A 7213-nucleotide genomic window follows, 5' to 3' on the forward strand; every position below is an offset into this window, starting at 1 on the left:
CCCAAAGACTCTTTTCATAGCCACTCACCATGTCTGTGGAAGGGCTGATCATCGATTATGCTTACGTTCTCCCCGTTTCCTCCCACACACAAAAAACGTCCACGGTTGTAGGTTAATTGGTTTGATATAAATGTTTAAAAATATATGTTTTTCAAACACTTATCATTTGTAGGATAGTGTTCATGTGTGAGGATCGCTAGTCGGTGCGGACTCGCTGGTCCGAAGGGTCAGTTTCCGCGTTGTACCTCAAAACTAAACATGAAACAGCGGTTGGCTGATGCGGGAAGTTACATTTAGGCAGATATTCCTCAGAACATTGGCAGCGACCTACAGTAAGAGATCCTCCTCGAAACCAACTCTGTTTCCCTCTCACCTACAGAACAATGAATGCAGCAACACTAAAATCGACTCAAGGTTTCTCTCCGAAAACAGTGATTAATATCCAGCCTCGGGCAGAGCTGAATTCCTTCAGTTTCGCTAGTGGATCAGTAAATCCGCACCGCATACAATTTATGGGGACATTAAAATCGATATAAATTGATGGAAACGATATTATGATAACATTTGCCTCTGTTCTTGTTTGCACTGAAATTGGTCGGCAATCACACTGCAGTCTTTTCTCCGATTGACTGAGCTCCGACCGCCGGAGAGAGGAGAGAAGCAGCGAGAGCTAGTATTGGCTGGAAGTAAGTGAGTCAAAGGGAAAGAAGATTTAAAAAGAGCGCCAAAGGCCCAGGTTCAAGTAATTTACTAATTAGCCGTAAATTAGTTAATTACGTGTGTGCGTGTGCGCGTGCGCGTCTGCGTCTGTTTATGTGTGTCAGAGTCTGTGCATGTGTGAGTGTCTGTGTGAGGTGGAGGGTGTGTGTTTAATCAACAAATAGTACAAATAATAATAGTATTTCGTATTTCAGAGCTTATTCGTTATGTTTAATAGCCTGATGGCTGTCAGGAAGAAGCTGGTCCTCAATGAGGGTGTTACAGTTTTCAGTTTACAAAAGTCGGACGTGACTCCAGAAGACGGGCATAAGTCAGTCAGTCCACAAGCTGTGATTCAATCTGTCAGTCCAGAGGCCATGAGTTTGTCAGTCAGTCCAGAGACCACGAGTTAGTCCCAATCCATTTACAATACAGACTGCGAGTGAATTAATTATCTGATAGGAGATTATGGGAATGTAACCTCCCATTAAGATCCGCTGCTAACCATTCGAAACAAATAGAACATAACAGCGGTTGGATTTTTGTGCAAAGGGGATTAGGTTATGGGCAGGTTATTATTCATAGCCTCACTTAGGTGTAAAAGTTGGTTCAGTGAAAGGACCGGGAACTTGTAGTGATCTTGATAAGAAGTGCGATTTCAGGGGACTTACAACACAGGTTACAGTTAATACATCATGTTCATCACAGCAATTAAACCACATCAACAGCAGCAAAATGCAAATGCAGTACCTTGTTCATATTAGTCCGCTCTATATGTAACGTTGTGGGTGAAATATTTGGAGACAGAGACAAGCTGAGAGGGAATAAGATGATAACATTTCCGCGTCAGTGCAGAGGGCGGGAACGTAACAGCGACACCAGGACTGTGAGAAGAACCGCAACATTTAGAACTCAATGGAGGAGGTTAAAGGGGTTAATTAAGAGGATCTAGGGGTTCACGTTTAAGGATAAGAGGGAAGGATAAGAGGGAAGTCTTTTAGGACCGAGATGAGAAAATCATTTTTTACACAGAGAGTGGTGAATCTCTGGAATTCTCTGCCACAGAAGGTAGCTGAGGCCAGTTCATTGGCTATATTTAAGAGGGAGTTAGATGTGGCCCTTGTGGCTAAAGGGATCAGGGAGGTATGGAGAGAAGGCAGGGATGGGATACTGAGTTGGATGATCAGCCATGATCATATTGAATGGCAGTGCAGGCTCGAAGGGCCGAATGGCCGACTCCTGCACCTATTTTCTATGTTTCTATAAGAGGATGGAAAAAGAGCATGAATGAAAGCTTGCGGGAATATAAAAACGGACTGTAAAAGCTTATTTATATATGTAAAGAGGTTCAGATTAGTGAACACAAATGTAGGTCCCTTTCAAGCAGAGACTGATGAATTTATAATGGAGAAACAAGGAAATGACAGAACAGTTAAATGAGTACTTTGGTTCTGTCGTCACTATGGAAGATACAAACAATCTCCCAGAAATACTAGGGGACCGAGGATCTAGTGAGAGGAAGGAACTGAAATAAATCCACATTAGTCAGAAAATGGTGTTAGGTAAACTGTTGGGACTGGAGGCAAATAAATCCCCAGGGCGTGATGGTCGACATCCCAGCGTACTCAAGGAGGTGTACCCCAGAAATCATGGATGCATTGGTGAACATTTTCCAATTTTCACTCGACTCTGGATCAGTTCCTTGTACTGGAGGGTAGACACTGTATCTCCACTTTTTTGGATGTTTTCAAGAGAGAGTTAGATTTTGCTCGTAGGTCTGAAATAATTAAGGGATATGGGGGGAAAAGCCGAAACTGGGTACTGATTTTAGACAGTCTGAAGAAGGGTTTCGGCCCGAAACGTCGCCTATTTCCTTCGCTCCATAGATGCTGCTGCACCCGCTGAGTTCCTCCAGCAATTTTGTGTACCACTGATTTTAGATGATCAGCCGTGATCATAATGAATGGTGGTGCTGGCTCGAAGAGCCGAATGGCCTTGTCCTGCACCTTTTTCTATGTTTCTCACTTAGGTAGCTCCGGCATTCTCTTTCGCTCTATCCCTCCCCCACACAAGACGCACTAGCTTCTTAGCTAGGAATGGCCTGTTAATTTTACCATTGCTTCTATTTTGCATATCTTTCATTCATTGTTCTTTACCTTTCCATATCGCTTGTTTCCCTTTTCCCTAACCAGCCTGAAGAAGTGTCTTGACTTGAAATGTCAACCTCTCCAGAAATGCTACCTGTGCCACTGAGTTGCTCCAGCTTTTTGTGTCTATGGACTGGGCAGTGTTCATCCATTTGTCCAATCATCTTTGATTCTGGTCGTTCAAGTTGCTGAACCAGGCCATGATGCAATTATAGAAATTAAATAACGTATTTGTTGGCATACTGAATTTCCCCAGTCTTAGAAGTAGAAACATTGATGCACTTTCTTTCTGATTGCATCAATGTGCTGGGGCCAGGACAGATCTTCAGAAATATGCATGCCCAGGAATTTGTTACAGTTGCATATGGATGTGCAGAGACCCAGTTCCCTGAGCTTGGTCTTAGACTGTGGCTGATTTCCCTTTGTCCATCTCCCTGCTGTCAGTGCTGGAGCTGTACTGGGCAGTCTCCATGCAGTTCTGAGATGGTTTGTGCAGGTCTGTGCCCTTACAGTGTTGGGAGTGGCTGGTGCAAATCTCTCAGACAACAGGCTGTGTGGTCTGTACTGGGCTGTGACTTCACAGTGTAGTGCAGGGGGTGTTCCTGTCTTTATCTGTACACGAGGGGTTGGTGTTGGAAATCTGTTGCCCCACAGGGAAGTGTGAGGTCCATGTCATTACATTATTGTGCGATGTGATGGTCAAATAGTGTGTTTTCCAGGCCTGTCTCCTTGCAGTACAGTGCTGGGAAGTTTTATTGTTTCCTGTTGGTACACGTGACAATAATAAACCTAAATCTTTTTAATTCACACAGTGAGTGCCAGTCATCTGTCATTGTATAAAATACAAGTCATAAAGTGATAGAGCTGTACAGCATGGAAACCTTGTCCATACCAACTAAGTTGACATATTGGGCTAGTCTATTTTACCTACTTTTGGCCCATATCCCTCTAAAACCTTCCTGGCCTTGTATCTGTCCAATGTCATAATTGTATCTGCTCCTATAGATTCTTCTGAAAGCTCATTCCAGATGTGGACGACACTCTGAATAAAAGTGTTGCCCTTGAGGTTTCTCTTAAATGTATCTCATTTCACCTTCACCGTGTGCCTTTTTTATGAATCCTCAACCCTGGGGGAAAAAACTGTTCATTCAGTTTATCCTGCCCATCAGTTTCAGGTACACATCAAAAAGGTCACTGTTTAGCCTTCAATGCTTCAAAGTTAAAAGGCCCAGCCTTTCCATCCTCTCCCTATAATGCAAGCCCAGGTAACATATGGTGCATCTCTTCTGCACCCGTTACAATTTAATGACATTCTTGTAAATGCTGGGCGACCTGAACTGCATATAATACACCAATCATGGTCTCACCAACGACTTGTGCAACTGCATAATAATGTGGCAACTTGTGTACTCTATAGATTCTGGATTAGTTCCTGAGGATTGTAGGGTAGCTAATATAACCCCACTTTTTAAAAAGGGAGGGAGAGAGAAAACGTGGAATTATAGACCAGTTAGTTTAACATCGGTAGTGGGGAAACGGCTAGAGTCAGTTATTAAAGATGGGATAGCAGCACATTTGGAAAGTGGTGAAATCATTGGACAGTCAGCATGGATTGATGAAAGGTAAATCATGTCTGACGAATCTTATAGAATTGTTCTAGGATGTAACTAGTAGAGTGGATAAGGGAGAACCAGTGGATGTGTTATATCTGGACATTCAGAAGGCCTTTGACAAGGTCCCACATAAGAGATTAGTATACAAACTTAAAGCACACGGTATGGGGGTTCAGTATTGATGTGGATAGAGAACTGGCTGGCAAACAGGAAGCAAAGAGTAGTAGTAAACGGGTCCTTTTCAGAATGGCAGGCAGTGACTCGTGGGGTACCGCAAGGCTCAGTGCTGGGACCCCAGCTATTTACAATATATATTAATGGTTTGGATGAGGGAATTAAATGCAGCATCTCCAAGTTTGCGGATGACACTAAGCTGGGGGGCAGTGTTAGCTGTGAGGAGGATGCTAGGAGGCTACAAGGTGACTTGGATAGGCTGGGTGAGTGGGCTAATGCATGGCAGATGCAGTATAATGTGGATAAATGTGAGGTTATCCACTTTGGTGGCAAAAACAGGAAAGTAGACTATTATCTAAATGGTGGCTGATTAGAAAAGGGGGAGATGCAACGAGACCTGGGTGTCATGGTACACCAGTCATTGAAAGTAGGCATGGAGGTGCAGCAGGCAGTGAAGAAAGCGAATGGTATGTTAGCATTCACAGCTGAAGGATTTGAGTATCGGAGCAGGGAGGTTCTACTGCAGTTGTACGGGATCTTGGTGAGACCACACCTGGAGTATTGCGTACAGTTTTGGTCTCCAAATCTGAGGAAAGACATTCTTGCCATAGAGGGAATGCAGAGAAGGATCAACAGACTGGTTCCTGGGATGTCAGGACTTTCATATGAGGAAAGACTGGATAGACTCGGCTTGTACTCGCTAGAATTTAGAAGATTGAGGGGGGATCTTATAGAAACTTACAAAATTCTTAAGGGGTTGGACAGGCTAGATGCAGGAAGATTGTTCCCGATGTTGGCGAAGTCCAGGACAAGGGGTCACACCTTAAGGATAGAGGGGAATTCATTTAGGACTGAGATGAGAAAAACATTTTTCACACAGAGAGTGGTGAATCTCTGGAACTCTCTGCCACAGAAGGTAGTTGAGGCCAGTCATTGGTTATATTTAAGAGGGTTTTTGATGTGGCCCTTGTGTCTAAAGGGATCAGGGGGTATGGAGAGAAGGCAGGTACAAAATACTGAGTTGGATGATCAGCCATGATCATATGGAATGGCGGTGCAGGCTCGAAGGGCCGAATGGCCTACTCCTGCACCTATTTTCTATGGTTCTATGCTGCCAAGAAAGGTACATCTTGTGACGTTCCCATTGATTATCATTTGGTCTATTGGCTGCTGGTCTCCAGTCTGCATGGTCTTTGCCTTCTGGCAGCTGATCTTTAATCCAACCTTTGATGCATTTTCCTCCAGAGCTGATATCTCTTTAAGGATTTGTCTTGACTCTGCTAGTAGTACAATGTCATCGGCAAAATCTAGGTCTGTGGGGCGTCTTCCTGTTGCAAAATGGGCGGTTGCAAAAAACTGAGGGCGTAGCTGGAAGATGAGAGACGTCCCTCTTTCTGTCTGTCACTCTGATTCTGCCTTTTCCCCTCCTTCCACTTTCTCTGCATATCCCCGGCAGGTCGGGGCGCTGCGTATAAAAGAAGACAGCACCAGTCCGCTTGTCACTGAGCAGCGACTCGAGTGAAGCAGCATCATGTCTGGCAAAGGGAAAGGAGGCAAAGGATTAGGCGAAGGCGTAGCAAAGCGACACCGCAAAGTGCTTCGTGATAACATCCAGGGCATCACCAAGCCAGCTATCCGCCGCCTGGCTCGGCGTGGTGGGGTCAAGCGGATCTCTGGTCTAATCTACGAGGGGACCCGCGGGGTGTTGAAGGTTTTCCTGGAGAATGATCAGGGACGCGGTCACCTACACCGAGCACGCCAAGCGCAAGACGGCCACTGCCATGGATGTGGTGTACGCTCTGAAACGACAGGGCCGCACTCTACGGGTCGGCGGCTAAATAATTTTTATTTTAACACAAAACAGGCTCTTCTAAGAGCCGCCCACAACCTCACAGAGGGAGCAGTGACCACGAGATCTGATGAATTATAATGTGTTATAGGTTAACTGGGGCCGATGAGATTTGCAATTAATTATATTGCATCCTGCACCAGTCAATGTGTTCCTGTAAATGAACATTTTGTTACATTGGTGATCGGTTGAACTGTTGTGGAGTGGTGTCAAAACACCGGTCTGGTGTCGAACAGTCTGGGTCAAAGATCTTAGAGCAGAGCAAGATGGGCTACTCCTGCGAAATACAATGGGTTGACGTGTAGTACGCTACGGAGGGGATCCTGGGCATTTTTCCTCGCCCATTTTAGTAACCAGAGCCTACCTGACCCGACTCGCAGTGTAATCAATGTTGCGGGGCAACAGTTTGTGGGTGTGATATATGGTTAGATTCATAATTCTGTCCGTTCATACTTCTTGTCACGAATAAAATTTGACTCTGGTAATTGTCTTTTTTAATGTTTTTTAAATCATTTCTTTTTAAATGGCTCACAAGCAGTGTTTGAGTTGATTTTGTAGTAACCGGAACCTACCCGACCCGACTCGCAGGGTAATTGACATTGCGGGGGAAGTTTTTGTGTGTGATATAGGGTTAGATTCATAATTCTGTTCGTTCATAATTTTGTTAATTCTTGTTAAAGAATAAAATGTTTATAAACACACATACATATAACCATATAACAATTACAGCA

At 44.4% G+C, this 7213-nt stretch overlaps 1 pseudogene; it reads left to right on the forward strand.

Moving 5' to 3' along the window:
* Positions 1-6164: 6164 nt before the first annotated feature.
* On the forward strand, positions 6165-6471 carry LOC116968395 (annotated as a pseudogene).
* The last annotated feature ends 742 nt before the right edge of the window (positions 6472-7213 follow it).

The sequence above is a fragment of the Amblyraja radiata genome, chromosome 45, assembly GCF_010909765.2.
Source record: "Amblyraja radiata isolate CabotCenter1 chromosome 45, sAmbRad1.1.pri, whole genome shotgun sequence".
Lineage (NCBI taxonomy): Eukaryota > Metazoa > Chordata > Chondrichthyes > Rajiformes > Rajidae > Amblyraja > Amblyraja radiata.